General features: G+C 47.5%; 1 protein-coding gene across 8 annotated transcripts in view; it reads left to right on the top strand.

The window, feature by feature from the left end:
* Window positions 1–19,746, top strand: part of DAB2IP (DAB2 interacting protein) — a 305,802-nt gene that overhangs the window by 198,165 nt on the left and 87,891 nt on the right. The window contains exon 1 of one of the 8 annotated variants that reach the window (XM_081896341.1): window positions 10,750–11,020. The exons of the other annotated variants lie outside the window; for them this stretch is intronic. The gene's annotated coding sequence lies outside the window, so the exon portion shown is untranslated. Of the gene's footprint in view, window positions 1–10,749; window positions 11,021–19,746 lie in introns of those variants that run through there. 8 annotated transcript variants of the gene reach the window in all.

Genomic DNA, 19,746 nt, shown 5'->3' with positions numbered 1-19,746 from the left:
CCCTGGCACCACTATTCCAGGAGGGTGCCATCGTGGTGGCCCCCCCTGGACACGTGCCACGCCCCCCTGCACACGCCGGGCGCCATGCCCCACAGGCAGCGCATCACACTCCCAGAAGGCGCGCCACCCCCCTGCGGGCGGTGTACCACGCCCCCGGGATGCACGCCCCACCCCTGCGGCAGTGTGTCACACCCCCTGGGGGTGTCACGCCCCCCTGGGGCTCCAGCCATGCCTCCACCTGCTCTCTGCCCCCAGTAGCGGAGCATGCAGCTTTGCCACTGTACACACACACACACACACACACACGGTAGCCAGGGTTCTGGGCGTTCCTGGCTTGCTTGCTGCTGGGCTCCTCCTGAACTCAGGGCAAGCATGCAGTTACCGGTACGTGGTAGCCTCTCCTCCACTCTCTGGAGTGTCTGCCGTGAACCATCGCTGCTGTTGTGCTTCTTTGCAGGAGGAGCAGAAACTGGAATCAAGCTGGGGGGTGCCAGAAGAGGGAGGGGTGGGTGGAATGGGTCTGCTGCAGCAGGAGCATTGAGGAGGGGTGTGCTGCCAAGGGGGTGGCAGATCCCACCCTGCAAGGAGTGCGTGGCAGCAAGTTTTGACCTCTGCATGCAGTTTCCCCACATTCCTCCGGCTGAAGAATCTGCATCATGAAATCTGTCGAACTGTGAATTTTGAAGGCGGTTTGCTTTGCATTAAAATGTGGACTTTAGGAGACTTAAGAACAGAATAAAATCTTGCCGGATCAGGCCACAGGGGGCCTCATCTAGTCCAGCATCTGGTACAGCCCTCATGCCTGGCAGTCACTGATAGCTTTATCTTCCATGGATTTGTCTGATTTTCTTTTACAGCCATGACCACCTCCTGTGGGACAGAGTTCCATAGTTTAGTTATGCACTGTGTGAATAAGTTACAGGTAGATAGCCGTGTTAGTCTGCCGTAGTCGAAACAAAATAAAAAAATTCCTTCCAGTAGCACCTTAGAGACCAACTACATTTGTTATTGGTATGAGCTTTCGTGTGCATGCACACTTCTTCAGATACACTGAAGCAAAAGTCACCAGACCCTGATATATGGTGAGAGGGTGGGGAGGGGTATGACTCAGAAGGGTGGTAGGAATGGGTGATTGGCTGATAGGTGTGGTAAACCTGTTGAGGACTGTTAATTACTGCAATTGGTCTTACAGGGAAAAGCAAGGGGTGAGATGGCTAAAAAAATTATCATGTATAATGAGATAAGAATCTAATGATTTGTCAGTTCCCACCACCCTTCTGAGTAATACCCCTCCCCACCCTCTCACTATATATAAGGGCCTGGTGACTTCTGTTTCAGTGTATCTGAAGAAGTGTGCATGCACATGAAAGCTCATACCAATAACTAACTGAGTTGGTCTCTAAGGTGCTGCTGTAAGGGGATGCGGGTGGCGCTGTGGGTTAAACCACAGAGCCTAGGACTTGCCGATCAGAAGGTCAGCAGTTCGAATCCCCGCGACGGGGTGAGCTCCCGTTGCTCGGTCCCTGCTCCTGCCCACCTAGCAGTTTGAAAGCACATCAAAGTGCAAGTCGATAAATAGGTACCGCTCCGTCGGGAAAGTAAACGGCGTTTCTGTGCGCTGCTCTGGTTCACCAGAAGCGGCTTAGTCATGCTGGCTGCATGACCCGGAAGCTGTACGCTGGCTCCCTCGGCCAATAAAGTGAGATGAGCGCGACCCCAGAGTCGGCCACGACTCAACCTAATGGTCAAGGGTCTTTAAGGTGCTACTGGAAAGGGTTTTTTATTTTTTTATTTTGTGTGACTAAGGACTTTCTTTTACCTGTCGTGTATCGCTGAACATTCAGCTTCATTGGTCACAGACCTATGGCACAGATCTGTCTCTGGCTAAGAGAAGGTGGAGGGTGGCTTAGATTTCACCAGTGCCCTCATGTAAGAAAATTTGCACAGAAGGGCAAATTGCTGAGGAGGAACCTAGTAAGGGCCCCTGCAACCAGGGACAGCAGGCTGCCACAACTGCTTCTGTCCAGAATTGCCCTAGAATTTCTGCTCTGCTCTGCTCTGAGAAAATTGCATGTTTGTAGATGTCCCTTGGCAAACCTTCCTCCTTCTGGGTGCTGGATTTAGCCTGAGTGGAAGGGGCGAATCTCCCACATCACACTGACCACAGCCAGGCCTTGTAATTTCCACCCTTGCATGGAAATTTAGGCCTGCTCCCTTCTTGAAGATGAAGCTGAACTGATTTAGCAATCTGCACAAATCTGGATTCCTCCTTCGAGGGCATGAGCCCAGGACAGCCTGTTCTTTGGACAGCTGGCAAATCTTGAGCAAGCTCTGTTTGAGGTATTGCCTCTAGAACCTGTTATGGAAAGAGCTCCAGATTGTGGCAAGTGGAAGCCCGGACCTCTGGACATGTACAAAGTGTCTTCTGCCAGAGCCCCATAGGGCAAACACACATTGAGACACAATTTAAACTGGTGCCTTCCTGGTTCATGCATAGGCTGCAACCCTAAGCCCAGTTACCTGGTCACACTGAATTCAATGGAACTTACTGTACGTCACTGAGTGGACGTGGTTAGGATTGCATTGAGTGGGGTGTGTGAAAATACTATCTCATGTTTAACCTCAGTCTCCAAGTGGGGAGAGGATCCAGGCCTTTGTTTCCTTGACATGAAGAATGTTTACCCAGGTTTTAGTTTCCTTAGTATGAAGATCAATGGATACTGAGGGATCTTTAGGATATATAGTTTTATTTACACATCTATACAACCTGAGCATAGGCTGAGGGGAGTGTGTTCATGGCACCAGCACCCCAGCAGACCTTGCTTCTCCTTTAGGTTTTCAGCAGAACCCCAAGTCACAGCTTTGGGGTACAGCACAGAGCAAGACATACCTCTGTCTCCCCAGCTTCCAGCATCATCCAAAATACCCCTCACTGTTCTCCCTCCTAAGATGATGTGGCATCCAGCCCCGTTGAGGTGAGAAAAAGCCCACCCACTTATCTTGATGGTAACCTCTTTGGACATGTACAAGAAGGTACTTAACTGGCAATCCAAGACCATTCCCTTAACAAAGGAACTGGTTTGGCTGGTTTCCTCATATATATTCTACCCCACATAAACAGGATCACAGATTTGGAATGGACCTGTGGATACCAACCAGACTGACTCCCCCCCCCCTCAAACCTATAACAATACCTTTGCATGGTATACACATGAAAACTGTTTTGGAGGCCTTGGCAGAAAGATAAGTGCATTCAATCAATAATAAATTTCATTCAACCTGTTGTCACCCCTGCTCTATGAAGCCATGCATGTTTGAATATCTCTGTGTGTATGTGTGTGCGAGTTTAGAGAAAAACAGTTAAGAGGCAACATGATAGAAATTTATAAAATTATGTGTGGGGTGGAGACAGTGGACAGAGAAATGTTTTTCTCCCTCTCTCATAACACTCGTGGGCATTAAATGAAACAAATGTTGGAAGAGTCACCATGCAGTTAAACTCTGGAACTCCCTTCCACAGGAGGCAGTCGCGCCTACCAACTTGAACGCCTTTAAAATAGGATTGGATAGATTCATGGAGAAGAGGGTTGCCTATGGCTCCTAGCCACAGTGGCTATGCTCTTGTCTCCACAGTCAGAGAGAGCAGTACCTGAATGCCGGAAGCCACAGGAGGGGAGATTTGCTCCTGGGTCCTGCTTGTGGCTTTCCCACTGGGGCATCTGGTTGGCCACCATGAGACGAAGATGCTGGATTAGATGGGGTCATTGGCCTGACCCAGCAGGATCTTCCGATGTTCTTATATCTGGGGTGGTGTTTGCAGGCTGCTTTCTCTGGCCAACAACGTTTGGCAGGGAAGCAGGCTTTTGCAGCAAGCTTTAGCTCCGGTGGATGGCTTTTGCTCATGCCTTTTACACTGGTCCCTGCAGATCAGCACCTGAATTATTCAGAGCACACACTGCTAGTACTACCCGCAGTGTGATGGAAAGCGCACAGAGCTCAAGGCCAACCGGGGGGGGGGGTTACACTGCTGCCTGTAGCTTTCCACAGCCCCTTCTGCTTTCAGCTATATTGGGTAGACAATTCGTTGCACAATCCCTGCTTCCCAAAGGCAGTTGGAGGCTTCAAGCAGCCTCTTCCAATCTCAGAAAACATCCTTCTTGTGGGGTGTAACTACTTATTTACAGACTTGGGGCTGCCACCCTTGCTTGTGATGCCACCCTCTGCCTGCCCACCTACCCCCCCCAACAACCCCTCCTTGCCAACCCTCCCCACTTCCTTTACAGCTTCCCAACCCCACCCCTCACATGTCCTTGCAGCTCCTCTGTGTCCTTCCACCCCTGCTTAATTCAAATCACTCTTTAAAAACCTGCCTTCTCTCTTCCGCCCCATTCCCTGAGTTCATGCAACCTCTTTCGGGGGGGGGGGTTAAATTTTGTGAAACAAATAAACAAGCACAAATCCAGGACTGAGATGCGGTACTACAGATTCTCCAATGGGGGCTGCATGATGACAGCCTTCCATATTTATGTACTTAGGAAGGTACAGCAGCCGAGCAGATGGGAGCAGGCAGAACCTGCAGAGGGCCAGTCCTTTTAAAGCTGCACCACTTTCTCAAAACAAAAACAAAACAAAACCCAGTGTCCTTCGACAACCCCCTTCCACTAGTTTTAAGATCATTTGACACACCCCCAAACCCCTGCAATGCACTAGACCAAGGGTAACCAATATGTTGTCCTCCATATGCTGCTGGACTACAGCAACCATCATCCCTAACCACTGGCCATGCTAAGGGGGGCTGATGGGAACTGTAGTCCACCTAACACCTGGAAGGCACTGCACTGCACTGGTCACCCTGATCTAGATGGAATAAAACAGCTTCCGGTGTTCCTCAGCCTTGGGAATTGGGAAGGGACTGTGCAGAGAGTAGTGCCTTTGAGCATGTACAAAGAGTCTCCCCTATCCCTGAACTAGTAACTCATTCCTCTGGAATTAAAGGAAATTACATCCTATATGGCATAAATCTACATAAGCTGTGTCCTTTGTAGCTAGGAGTGCCTTTAACCAGCTACGGCTGTTCCTGGAAAGGCATTTGGTAACGTATGCACTGCTGCACTGCGCTCTGCGTGGGGCTGCCCTTGGGTCTGGTTCTGAAGCTCCAGCGACTGCAGAGTGAGATGGCCAGATTGCTGGTGGGGTCACCTGGCCGACAATGTGTGGCCCCCTTGTTGAGGCATCTGCACTGGCTGCCCATCTGCTACTGAGCCAGGGTCAAGGCCCTTGTATTAATTCACAAAGCCCTGGAGAACTTGGGTCCAGGGTACCTAGAGAGCGCCTGAACCCTTACATCCCAGCTTGATCACTCAGATCATCAGCAGGAGCGTTGCTGGTCGTTATCTCAATTGGTGAGGGTAACTTGACAACAACATGAAACCAAGCCTTTGGTGTCTATCAGCCCAGCCCTGTGGAACACTCTGCCACAATAATAATAATAATAATAATAATAATAATAATAATAATAATAATAATAATAATAATTTATACCCCACCCATCCGGCTGGGTTTCCCCAGCCACTCTGGGCGGCTCCCAACAGAATATTAAAAACACGATAAAATATCAAACATTAAAAACTTCCCTAACAGGGCTGCCTTCAGATGTCTTCTAAAAGTCAGATAGCTGTTTATTTCCTTGACATCTGCTGGGAGGGCATTCCACAGGGCTGGTGCCACTACCAAGAAGGCCCTCTGCCTGGTTTCCTGCAACCTCACCTCTTGCAGGGAGGGAACCGCCAGAAGGCCCCGTGTGTCCTGGACCACTAGGCATTCCGCAGTTGCCAACTTTGGTGCCAACTTTTAAACACCTTTTGGAAAAGGTTATAATTGGCTGTAACTTACGTCTGTTGTAAATATATATATATATGATTTTAATTGCATGGTTTTATGTTTGGATATTTACAGCATAGCATTATATGAATATTTTTATAAAGAATGAATGAATGAATGAATGAATGGAACCGCTTTTGTGTTGGCCTGCACCTCTTGTTTCAGTTAGAAAATATACCCAGGGGGTGTGTGGGTGTTGGTGTGCGTGCATCTGATTGTGAGCACATCATCAAGTGGTTGTAAGGTTTTGTTTTCTGGCTTTCCTCACACAATACAAAAAAATCTGTGAATGCTTGGATGTGGCTGATTCATCCAAACAGCTGTCTGCATCCCCGCCCACCTTTTAATTCATCTTTTGCCTATCCACAATGAGATCCAGGGAGCTCCTGAAATGAATGGGGGGCACATCCCTTTGATTTAAAGGCTTTGTTTATGAAGTGGGGAGGGGTGGGGTGGGGAGAACGGAGACCCCGACCCCTCAACCAGCAAAATAATTGTCCTTTGCTCTGAAACTGAGAGGCTCTCTCCAGACCAAGCACAAGATGCAACCTATAATCAGGGCTTGGGTGGTGACTAATCTCCACCCACTCTGAAAATGTCCAATTATTAACAGATGAGGATGATAATACAGGGGGGTAGTGTTGATTTGGTTTGTTTTATTTCAAAAGGTCATCCGGCTGCAATGTACAGGCAGCCTTGGACTGTTCCCTTAATTTTTAAAATAAAACAACAACATGTGCTCTCTCGCCTGCATCCCTTTTGACTGCAGCAAGGGGGAAGGTACCTCGTTGACATGATTTGGTGGGTCTGAAAGAAATAATTCTAGACAGTTGCAAAAGGCCTGTGTGAGGCAGCCTTCCTCGACTGCCTTCTGGGAATTATTTTTGGGACGTGGGATGGCCTGGCAGGGTGTGGTCAGTTTGTGGGGAAGGCTCGTGGAATGGGTCCTCCTTTCCACCCACCAACCTATTCCCTAACCTTTCAGTTTTTCTGTTCTGCGATATGCAGGACATCAGGAGTGTGAGGGGAGGAATTTGGTTAAGGACATAGCCGAATGACAGCCTTCTTTCTTTTGTTGGCATCCAACTGCCTCGAGAAGCAATGGAGTGTGTATCTGGGAGTGAAGCCAATCTGCTGTGTTAGCAGCAACCAAGTGACCTACCAGGGGCACAAGTCTGGGCAGCGTGTCTGGAGGTCCTGGGCTGCGCAGACAACAAGACCCTCCTTTTGCCCACACTGATGTGGTGCAAAGGAGAGCAGAGCAAGACGTTTGGCACCAGCTTGGCTGGAAGGAGACATACAAGGCGCCATCTTGGGGACTCTGCTCCAGATTTGTGTATAATAATAATAATAATAATAATAATAATAATAATAATAATAATTATTATTTATTTATACCCCGCCCATCTGGCTGGTCTTCCCTGCCACTCTGGGTGGCTTCCAACAAAATATTAAAATACAGTGGTACCTCGGGTTACATACGCTTCAGGTTACATACGCTTCAGGTTACAGACTCCGCTAACCCAGAAATAGTACCTCGGGTGAAGAACTTTGCTTCAGGACGAGAACAGAAATCGTGCTCCGGCAGCGCGGCAGCAGGAGGCCCCATTAGCTAAAGTGGTGCTTCAGGTTAAGAACAGTTTCAGGTTAAGAACGGACCTCCAGAACGAATTAAGTATTTAACCCGAGGTACCACTGTACCGTAATGCATCAAACATTGAAAGCTTCCCTTCTCCTTAGCCTTTTCTTCTCCCAAAGATGTCCTGCAAAGCAGCAGAGGTTGAGGACCAGTTTTTTCCTTCTCCTAGATGGGCTCCCTTCCCAGGTGGACGATCTCCATCCACCTGTCTCCAAATTTTGTGATGAGGCTGAAGGAGGGCATGCGGCAGAGCCAGGGAGGTGTGTAGCCTGGAAAGATTTTGCAAGGGCCAGCCAGATAGAGATTCCCCACTGCTGGTTTCTGGAATATCACACCAAATGTGAGGTATATCATACAGAGAAGCAACTGCTACCCTCCCACCTGGGAAGGTTCAGCAGGGCTCTTAGCAGCCTCCCATTATCATTTCACGCAGGTTTGTGCCTCACACAGCGCCACCAAACACTAACTCACCGCTTGCTGCCTGAGCCTGAGCACCTTATCTCAAGGTTTTAAGCTGGGCCTGCTTCCCAAAAGCTCATCTCCCCCACCTCAATCGTTTTTGTTGAAGCAAGGTATGCAGCCCAGCAGGTGCCAGGAGCTGCCTCCCACAGGAACACTCCATGGCACCAGCGGTAACTATTCTCTGTAAACTCTTCGTTTCCAAGAGTACTTTCCAAAGATAATCTTCTCCACTGCATTCAGCAGGTGCGGTCTGGGGGTGAAGGGTGGGGTGGAGAGGTAATAAAAGTCTTGAGAAGCCAGAGGGTACTTCCAAAATGGTGCGCATTTAAGAATATAAGAACACAGGAAGAGCCCTGAGGCTGGATCAGGCCAATGGTCCATCAAGTCCAGCGTCCTCTTCTCAGTGTGGCCAGCCAGGTGTGTCAATGGGAAACCCACAAGCAGAACCTGAACATAGGAGCAATCTCCCCTCCTGTGTTTTCTAACAACTAGTATATCTCTGTCAATTTCTGTCTATTGGTGAGGGAGTCCACCTCCACAAACAAAATCCTTTTTTTAGAAAAAATGGGGCGGGGTGTGTTTGTGTTGAAACCCCACCACCGAGGCTGCTGTGTTCTATATCTGCCACTCTCAGCCACTTCACAGATGCCACGATGCCTCGCCCCCTCGGTTTTCCTTCCGGCAATCTGCTCTCACCAGTTGCCAATTAATTGCATATTGGTGTCTGCTCTCTTCCAGCAGTCTCGATAAACACAAGGAAGGCAGAATTTGAACAAACTCAGTCCTGACTGCTGCGGGGAGGGGGGGGAGGGGTCTGTTGGCAGGCAGAATGAAAATCTGTCATTGTCTCGGGCATGTTATCTGCTTGCTTTTGAAAGCAGACTTGTGGGGAAGGGGATGGGCAGAAGTGCTTTGCTGTTTCACTCCAGAGATGGTAAAGGATGCTGAGCTCCCAAGTGTTGCTGTGTTCTTGTCTTCTTCTTCTAAAGTGTTCGATACGTTAATCTTTATTGTCCTTGTCCCATACAGAACAACGAAATTGAAAAATCTACATAAAACATTCAAAACCCAACAAGCCTGCTATCCCAGCTATCCCAGCCTGGTTAGCCCCCTAAAAACTCTGATACCCCATTTTAAAATACAGTGGTACCCCAGGTTAAGTACTTAATTCGTTCCAGAGGTCCGTTCTTAACCTGAAAGTGTTCTTAACCTGAAGCATCACTTTAGCTAATGGGGCCTCCTCCACCTGCTGTGCTGCCAGAGCACGATTTCTGTTCTCATCCTGAAGCAAAGTTCTTAACTTGAAGCACTATTTCTGGGTTAGCGGAGTCTGTAACCTGAAGCGTATGTAACCCGAGGTACCACTGTACAATATACTCCCATAGAGACTCCTTACACTGTGTTTAAAACCAAAATCACATTTGGATAGAAGCTGTTTCTCAGGCGGCTAGTCCTAGTCTTGATAACCCTGTACCTCCTTCCAGAAGGCAGAAGCTGGAAGAGATCATTTCCAGGGTGCGCACTATCCTGCACTATTTCTGCAGGTTTCTTATGACACCTGGAAGCATAGATTTGATCCAAGGTGGGAAGAGTGCACCCAATTATTCAGGGTGGAAAAAGGCTTTTGTTTCTGGACTGCCCTTCAAGTCAAACACACACACACACATATATGCCAATTCTGTTTGTTTCAGATCATATTTTTGTTATGAGGGACTTCTTCGTGCAGCGTGAAAAAATGTTGGAAGATTAAGGACAGATAAAGTCCTTTGGCATGCAGCACGTAGTTAAACTATGGTACTCACTACCACAAGAGGCAGTGATGGCCACATCCGTGGACAGCTTTAAAAGAGGACTGGAAAGTCGGTAGAGCATGAGACTCTTAATCTTGGGGTCATGGGTTCGAGCTCCACGTTGGGCAAAAAGAGGTTGGACTAGATGACCCCCATGGTCCCTCCCAACTCCACAGTTCTATGATTATTTTAGGCACCTGTAAGCATTGCCTCCCCCTCCCTGATTTGCTTTGGCAATAATTGAGTCCCCAAATACTGTATTTTCCAGCAAGGCTAATGGACAATACAGTGCAGGCTATTGGCAACCAACCTCAGACCATCCGATTTAGACAGAGATTGCCTTGCAGACTGGAGCTTCAAAGGCAAAGCATGGAAGCCTCTAAGGAGACACAGACCTGCCAATCTCTCTGTGCTGGGGAAGAAGGCTAGTTTAAGAGGGGATGCTGTATAATCTGTCTGAAATCCGCCCATAAGGACCTGAGAAAGCCACAGCCTCTCTCTGCTTGGGTCAGGTCTTTTTACCATCTCCCCAGTAGTCACATCCCTTCATGGAGAGAACATACGATCTTGCTAATACGGTATCCTGCACCCTAGGCTGGGCTTTGGCAGATGTGCCAGCCGGTTTAGATGTGACTTTGCACAGTGGCCTCTGGATAACAAAATCTGTTTGAACTTGGCCCTGTAGACCACCGGCAACCAGGTCAAAGCCAAGAGAAGGGCGTCTCTAAGCATCTCCAAAAACCCTCTCGATCCAGACTTTGCTGTTGCTCAAGCCGCTGGGAAAGCAGAAAGAGGCGAGAGTCTATTCGGTGTGCAATCAATTCGGCGCGAGGGGAAGCCGCGCCGTAGTTTTGAGTACATGCACGATCTGTTCTCTCCTCCTATTTCCCGATTCCCAAAGGAAGGGAAGCGAGGAGGAGGGCGGGCCGGCAGCGCAAGCGAGGGGCCGGGCCGGGCCGGGTCGGGCTCGCCTTTGTCTCCTCCCTTCCCGCGGAACGAGCCAGCCGAGAGAAGGAGGCTGGATTGCGCCCGGGCTGAGTCCGCCTTTGCTGCTGCTGCTAGGTCGAACCCCCGGGAGGATTGGGGCCTGGAACAGAAGGAAGAGGAGCAGCGCCCGCTCCGCTCCACTCCCCGAGCCTAGGCAGGCTGGGGAGCGATGGTGGCCAGCGCCAGACACTGCTCTGTGGGGCTTTCGGCGTGGCGCCTCCTCCTCCGAGGAGACCCGCAAGTGGCGGAGACTGCTGCCAAGGTAGGGGCGCTGCGACACGGCCGGATCAAATGAACGCCCGCCTCGTTTGTTCGTGAGCAAGCCCCTCGGGGGTTCTGGTTGCAAGCGCGATTCAGAGCTTGTAATGGGGAGATGGCTCAGCGGCGATCGTGCGTTTCCTTCCATCGGGAATCAGGCCCAGGGAAGGCGGCGGCGCTGGCTCTGCCCGGCGGCAAGGCGTCCTGGCAGCAAGCTCTCTTGCACGCGGGGTGGGGGTGGGGGACTTGCTCCAGAGTAAGTGGGCGTTGGCGTGCTAGAATCAGGTGCGGGCTTGCTCGGGAGCAACAACCCGTACAGCGCTGGATGGCGCGCTTGGAAGCGGCGGCAGATGTTGCACGCGCTTCCTCCTGAGGGAACACTCCAGCTCCGTGGGATGCAGCGGGGTGGTTGCCTACTCCTGAGTAAACGTAGTTCCTGGAGTGGTTGTTTGTGACATGGGGCAGGGCCGTTTTTAGGTTTGATGAGGCCCTGAGCTCCTGAAGGTAATGGGGCCCTTTATTTGTCCAGCTGTCCTTTGTCAACAACGAATGGTCGCTGTTTTTGGTGTTGAATATATGCTATATGGGAATTGATGGACCTAATAGGTATCTCAAGCCGTTTGCACGTAACAAAATATGTATTTTATCAAAGTAATTGTTGAACTGAAATACAATTAAGAAGAAGTATATTAATAGTGAATCTGGGGGGGCCAAGAGAGTGGGGCCCTAAGCTAGAGCTTGTTTAGTTTATACGTAAATCCAGCACTGGATGAGCTCACGGGGGTCCCTTTTATATCCTCACAACAATCCGGTGAGGTAGCCCCCCCCCAAAAAAAAACAGCCCCAGCCCACTATCAGCTCCTTGTTTGAGCAGTAATAGCATAATTGCATAGCTCAACATTTAACACCAGACTTCTCCAACGTGGTTCCCTCCAGATGTTTCAGACTGTGACTGTGTTCATACCCTCTTATTTCATTTCCCCTCCATTCCCCTACCTCTCAATTCCTGCATTATAGCTTAGCTTTCCCTAGGACACAGAAGCACCTTTTTGGAATGCCTGCCAAATAATGTGCAAGTTTATCTCTCTTTGAGCCAGTGGTGGTGCAGTGGTTAAAGGGTTGGAGACTAGGACCTGGGAGGTTCAAGTGGGGGCTCAGCCCTGGAGCTCACTGGGTGACCTTGGGCCAGGCACAGCCTTCCATCCTGACCCCCCCCCCTCTCAGTCTTAGAAACTGATATATGAAAGCTAGGAGCTGAATGGCACCTCAAACCTAGGTTGTTGTGCACAGCAACGGAATGTCTAGGCGTCGTTTTTTAATAACAAGAATACTAAGCTGAAAATGAGTGAACTGCAGCTAGAATATTACGATCATTTTTCACATGGTCTAGTCCTCATCTGAAGAATGCAAAAAACAAAGTCATGCTTCCCCTCCCAACTCCCCCCCCCTAATATTCTTAAGAGGATCTCTTCTCCATTCTTCAGAGAATGGCTGGAAGTGGGGAGGCAGAAAAAAGACCATCTTTATTTCCACTCTGCAGACAAGCCCTGGATTCTCCCTAAAAACTCCTTTCCTTCATATAAATAGATCTTTTTGGCACCACAGTTAACACATATTAAAGGCCTACAAAACTGATGGCAGAGACACCACCTTGAGTGTCCAGTTTGCAAACCTAGGACTTAAGTGTCCTTCAAAGGTCCCACTCCAAAATTTGTTTTGATTTTAAGCATCTCTGTGAGAGTCTGAGGTAGATAACACTTTAACAAGCACTACTTAAACCAGTGATGGCCAAACTTGGCCCTCCAGCTGTTTTGGGACTACAACTCCCATCATCCCTAGCTAACAGGACCAGTGGTCAGGGATGATGGGAATTGTAGTCCCAAAACAGCTGGAGGGCCAAGTTTGGCCATCACTGACTTAAACTGTCAAAAACTAACTGGCTTGTATATTTCAAATTAAAAGCACATTATATATTAAAAGTATATTAAACAAGGTAACTAAAACCTAAACAAAACATGTTGGGTTGAAAAGAAAAAAAAGTTTTCAGGCCCCCAATCCATGCACATTTTACTTGTGAGGAAGCCCCATTGAACATGGTTGGGATTTACTTCCGAGTATCAGTGGCAATTTTAATCTGAAATCTTAGGCACAGTATTGCACCCAGAGCTCAGAAACTGCTCGCATTTATTAAATTCCCTGTTGCAAAACGTGCCTTGAACAATGGGAGTTTCAAACACCGCCTACCTCAGAGTTGTTGTGAGGGTTTAAAGATGGGGAGACAGAGAACTATGTTCACTATCTTGAGCTCCTTGGAAGAAAAGGTGGGATAAAAGTGCAAGAAATAACTAATAGATTTCTGTATTGTTTGCAAATGGATATTTTTTTCTGGAAGCAAATGACACAGAAATAAATGAGCAGTAAACTTGCGCAGTATTCCAGTGGCGTTCAGAAAGTGGTTTTCACGTCACGTGTAAGCTTCAAATCTAACTTGGAAAATTAACAGGGAAACATCTGGAAAATGGAGGAAACTACCATGTGAATTCAGCTTGTAACTCCCACAGACCCCAGCCAGCATGAAGGCTGAGGAAGGCTGTTCTAGCCATTACACCACACCACTTATTTTACTTGCATCTAGTGCAAGGAGTTCTGTGCAGGCTGTTTGGGAGCTCGGGCTGGAATGCAGTTTTGGAAAGAGGAAACAACTTCTCTGTGTTTGAAGTTGCTGCTGGTTATTCCACCCGTCTTTGGCCGTCCTCCCTCAGTGACTTTCTTTGTAAATTGCCAAACTGGGGTTGGCAAGGGTTCAAATCCCCACTTAGCTATGATGGGCCAACCTCAGAGGGTTGCTGGGTGGATAAAAGTGGGGTTCGAGAAGCATGCATGCTGCCCAGATAGGGCATATCATTTTACGGGAATAAAATGCAATTTTTGCTAATTTCTTAAGTGATTAGTCTTAACAATATATTTTTGGGTGTGAGGAATTCAAATCTGCTATTATTTTTGTGACTGGACAACATTTACGGTAACTTGGCAAGTCTACGTCTGATGAGGAAACACATAAACTGCTTTCAGAAAACCAAATAATTTTTATTTTACCACCTGAAAATTTCATTTCATTTCACTTTTAATTAGTATACTGCCTTTCTGTATTACTATACACAAGGCAGTTTACAAGCTGAAGAAATAACAAAGATCACACACCTTATAACAATCTGATTCAGTACAAAAAGCCATAATAACATAACTTTCAAATAAACAATGTATCAAAAAAGTAATATTCAATAATCCATTAGAATATAATAGTACACAATAAAATTTAATATCAGCAAATAATAATTAAACAGAAATTCGCTCTTAATAAATAATTACTAAACTGTAATCAATAAAAATAACAGCAATTCACAATGCTTAAAATACCACAATGCATATAAAACCATGTAAAAAGATCAAATGGAGAAACAACACACAACGTATAAAATGCCAAATGGTAATGATAAAGGATAATAAATTATTGTTATTGTTGTTGTTATTATTATTATAACTGCAAGTACTTGGCAGTCATTTTTAATGATTTCTTTGCAGTTTTATACACAATTTACTTACTAAGCGAAACTAAATTATATCAATTTAACCAAAATATCTTTTGAATTCCCAAGTCATGTTGCAACTTTTTAGCATCTCTCATTTTTGTAGTTCGAAAGTTGAAAAATTCAACACGCCAGCGAAAGGTGCAAATCCCTGCATTTGTGTAACAAACAAAACAATGGTGCCCTGAAATGGCTAGGCTGAGACTACCTCGAGAAAGTTGCCCCGAATGTTCAATGAAGATTTGAACCCAGAACCTCCTGGCCTAGCCTCTGTGCTCTCTGCCTGATGCTTCACACTGGCCTTGATAATGCAACAAAGCACTGCAGACCCTCCCTCCCAAAAAGGGGGGTGTAGCTGGGGGGAGGGCTGTGACTCCGGGGTAGAGCACCTGCTTTGCATGCAGAAGGTCCTGGGTTCAGCTTCCCACCTCTCCAGTCCAGGTGGGGTTAGGAGAGCCACTGCCAGTCTGGGTAGCCAATACTGAGTTGGGTGGAATGGTGTAAGGCTTCGGACATTAAACCACCTTGTATTAAGAGACAAGGACTAGAATGGTGCTTAATTTTTTAAGGAGCAGGCTAAAACTTAATATCTGAGCACCTGCTCTGTTTGCTGAAGGTCACAAGCTCAATTCCCACGCCACCCTAGCACCTCCCCACACCTGGTAGGGCTGGGAAAGCTGCCACCCTGGAGCGCTGCTACTGATCAGTGTTGACCCTGCTAAGCTCAATGGATCAGGGGCTGACTTGTTTATGAGGCAACCTCCCTTGGTTCTTAATATTATATTAAAAAGCAGACCATTTTGTTAGCATCGCTCATGAGCTGGGAAATGTCCCTAGGCGCTGAGCGTTGAAACAAAATGCGGTCATCTTGCCATGTCTCTGTCTCTCGCTCTCCTGGCTGCTGCTATGGAAAGAAGGTGGATGTTCCGTTCCTTACCCTTTTTTTCACTTTCGCTTCTTAATTATTCCCGGCTGGTGAGAAACTGAGTTAGATGATAAGAGAACTAAGCAGATTTCCAGCAGCTGCTGAGATAACCACTCTGGCTTCTAGTCTTTGCTTTGAAAGTTTGTGGTGGGAAAGTGGAGGAGGCGCTTCCTGCCTTCTGAGGTGTCAATTTGTTGACATGTTTCTGTTATTCCTCCTGTTTCTTGGCTCGGTGTACAAAGCAAGCAGCCAGAAAATCAGAGGATGTGAATTTTTTTTTTTTTAAGGGAGGAAAAGCGAGAGTCAGCCAGCTGCTCTCCCCCCCCCCTCAACCCCCCCCCCCAATTGCAAGCATCACAGACTTGGATAAAAGTGACACAGCTTTTATTAGAATTTTACAAGTCAGTTCAGTGTCTTGTGATGCTCTGGGTAAGACCTCCAAAACCTTGCTGGTTTGATGCTGGAATCTTCAGAGTGACCCCATGAAGGGGGAACTGTGCTTGTTATACCTATTTGGCAGAAGGAATGATGCTTATCTTAGGCCTTTGGGGTCCATGCATGGCTGAGGGAAGGCTATCATTGCCCCCCTGTATGCTTCCTAGTCCCCCCCCCAAAAAAATTCCATAATGTCCCATTCATTCTCAGTCCTAAGGAACTCTCCTTGTAGCTTGACTCTCCTTGTAGTTATGAACTATCTCTATAGAGATATATAGTACGTTTCCGAGCACAATTCAAAGTGTCGGTGCTGACCTTTAAAGCCCTAAATGGCTTCGGTCCAGTACAGTGGAACCTCTGGATGTGAACGGGATCTGTTCCGGAGCTCTGTTTGCATCCTGAAGTGAACACAACCCGTGTCTGTGCGTGTGCCCAGGTTGCGATTTGCTGCTTCCGCGCATGCGCATACGTCATTTTGAGCGTGTGCGTGAGCGGCAAAACCTGGAAGTAAGTGCTGCGGAGTGCAACCCCAAAAATGCTCAACCCGAAGCATATTTAACCCGAGGTATGACTGTATACCTGAAGGAGCATCTCCGCCCCCATCGTTCTGCCCGGACACTGAGGTCCAGCACCAAGGGCCTTCTGGTGGTTCCCTCACTGCGAGAAGCCAAGCTACAGGGAACCAGGCAGAGGGCCTTCTCGGTGGTGGCACCCGCCCTGTGGAACACCCTCCCACCAGATGTCCATGAGAACAACAACTACCAGACTTTTAGAAGACATCTGAAGGCAGCCCTGTTCAGGGAAGATTTTAATGTTTGATGCATTACTGTATTTTAGTATTTTGTTGGAAGCTGCTCAGAGTGGCTGGAGAAGCCCAGCCAGATCGGCAGAGTATAAATAATAAATTATTATTATTATTATTATTATTATTATTATTATTATTTAGATAGTTTCTGCACTGATTCCTGCATTGCAGGGTGTTGGACTAGATGACCCTTGGAGATCCCTCCCAACTCTACGATTCTTTGGGATCTTACTTTATAGGCTATGTTTTACAGCAGGCTTTGTCAACCTGGTACAGGAACTTCTGCCTATAAAAATTTGGTAGCTCTGTGTCAAACAGGCACAAGTGTTATCTACATGGGGATTCTTTTGTATGTAAAAAGCAAACTGTGTGCTTGTTTGTTTGTGTGTGTGGTTTCTGTCAGGTTTGGTGACTGCCTTTTCTTTGATAGGCTGCTATGATTACAGTATTTACTCGGCATGCAAAATTTAACTGACCTGGCCAGCTTGGCAAGGAAGCTCTTTTACTGTTTGCAGATTATTATTGCACAGGCTGCTCCACAGCCCTCCATCTCCTCCTCCTAGCATTCCTTGAAGCAAACAGCACAAGATTCATGTGTGTGTTTCTGCCTTCACAGGTGCTCACTTGAGGCTCATAGGCAACACCTCGCCTAAAATCAGCTTGTGGATGGTGGCAAGGATAGCAAAGCTGTTCGGAGAATTGCAGACGATTTGCATGCATTATCTCCGTAGGCTTAGCTGGACCCAGGCCAATAACCTGCTTGTATTGTCAGCCTTAGTCCTGAGTCATATGAAGTCATAGTAGAGAGTGTCTCTGAGCCTCTGCAGAGTGTACATTGTGTGGCAAGTGTCAGCTGCATGCATGCATGGCAGACTAGCAGTACAGTGGTACGTCAGGTTAAGTACTTAATTCGTTCCAGAGGTCCATACTTAACCTGAAACTGAAACCAGGGAACAGAAAATAAGCACAATAGAAACATTTCTCCCCTTCTGTGGTTTCCAGCAACTATTCAGAACTTATTGTTTGTTAAGATCGCATCAGGGTTCTGGTAACGGGCAAGATTCAGATGGCATCAGAAGAAAACATATTATGTCCTTCAGGTATGTTGGAGATCTAGATGTGTAGAATATCTGATGCTGATGAAGCAAAGGGAGAATCTCAAAGGGAGACAACGATTTCCAAATCAGGATGGCAGTTCCACAGATTGAGTAGTTGAGGAATGAACTATTGCATGATTGCTGATTATGTCCAACCAAGAGGGGCACTTTAGGATGAACTTCAGCGTAATCTAAACCAGAGAAGACTTGGGCTAATGATCATCTGATAAATGGATTTTTAAAAAATCAAATGATTTCTGACCCTTTCAATATAGCTTATTTAGCATAGGGGATGGAATGGGCTGACTGAATTTTCAAACTGTATGCCTACTTTTCTCCCCTGTTGGCAGAAGAGCTGTGCTACTTTAAATGGATTAAATAAAAGTGTTTTTTTTTTTACAAAAGAAGAAGAAGAAGCATTTCTTCCTCTGACTGTCAGAGCAGAGCAAACATGGCTAGTAGCCACCCATCGCCTTCCGCCACCCCCATGAATTGTCTCAGTCCCCTTTTAAAAATAATCCAGGTTGGTAGCCCCCACTGCCTCCTGCTGGAGGGAGTTACGCAGTTGGGCTTTGCACTGTGTGAAAAAGGACTTTCTCTTATCTGTCCTTCCAGGATTCAGCTCCATCGGATGCCCAGTAGTTCTAACATTACGAAAGAGACAGGGAAACTTCTCTCTGTGTGCTTTCCCCATGCTGTGCATCGTTTATTATAAACTCCAATCATGTCTCCTCTTACTCTCCTTTCCTCTAAAGTAAAAGGTCCTAACCACTGCAACCTTTCCTCATTTGGGAATCGCTCCATCTCCTCGATCATCTTTGGCCGCCCTTTTCTGAAACCTTTCCAGCTCCAGCATATCCTTTTTGACCCCGTGACGTGCACAAGCGAGGCAGATTTGTATGTTCCTTGTTGTAAGCTCCTTGTTCTGTGGCATCTGAGATTCCACCAGGCTCTGCCCACACACCTAAGCACCAGCTCCTGTTTGTGGTTTCCAACATTAGAGCGTTGGTCAAGGAGTTGTGACGCCCACTTTCCAATCCTTGCTCTGTTCTGAAGCTCAGGGAACACCAGGCCATTCAGTCACTCTTAGCCTAACTCTACCTTGCAGAGTAGTTGCACAAATAATTTTGAGGGTGCCACTGCTGAGGGGGAACCATGCATACTGCCCCTGGCCTGCTCTGGGGAAACAGGACAGGTTAAAAAACCGTTTTTCATGGAAATATACCTTCGCAGCAATAATGGGTGCAGATTTGATGACTTCAGTGTGATACAGTGGTACCTCGGGATGCGGACGGGATCCGTTCTGGAACTCCGTTTGCATCCCGAACAGAACGTAAGACGTTTGTGCACGGGTCATGTTTTGCCACTTCCGCGCATGTGCGTGACGTCATTTTGACCGTCTGCGCATGCACTAGTGGAGCACAACCCGAAAGCACTCAACCTGAAGTGTATTTATCCCGGGGTATGACTGTATTCTTAGGAGCAGAAGTGCTGTTCCCCCACCCAAAAAACCCCAATCCTTTCATTGCACAAACATAAAGCTTTGCTGTGTTTTTATTTCCCCCGGTGCTGTTTTTGTTTTTTAAATGAAGAGGTTCGTGGAGTACCTTTTTAGTGGCCTTGCCAGAACGTAGGCCCCAGTGTGAGATTTTGAGCCGAACTGCAGCCTGTGGGTGGCAAGTGGGGGGGGGTGTGTGCGGAGAATTTAGATGCCCTCTGCTGAGGTTATGAAGGGGGAAAGAGCTGGACCCAGAGACATGGGCTGCTGCCAAGAGATTTACGGCAAACAACGGGGGGTTGGGGTGGGGAGCAGGCGCCAAGGTAATAAAGCAAATGACTTCAGCAGTAGCCTTTAAAAAGAGGATTGCCTCATCGCCCAAG

This window comes from Podarcis melisellensis, assembly GCF_964234715.1.
Source record: "Podarcis melisellensis genome assembly, chromosome: Z".
Classification (NCBI taxonomy): Eukaryota; Metazoa; Chordata; class Lepidosauria; order Squamata; family Lacertidae; genus Podarcis; species Podarcis melisellensis.
This window is presented reverse-complemented; position numbering and strand designations above follow the sequence as displayed.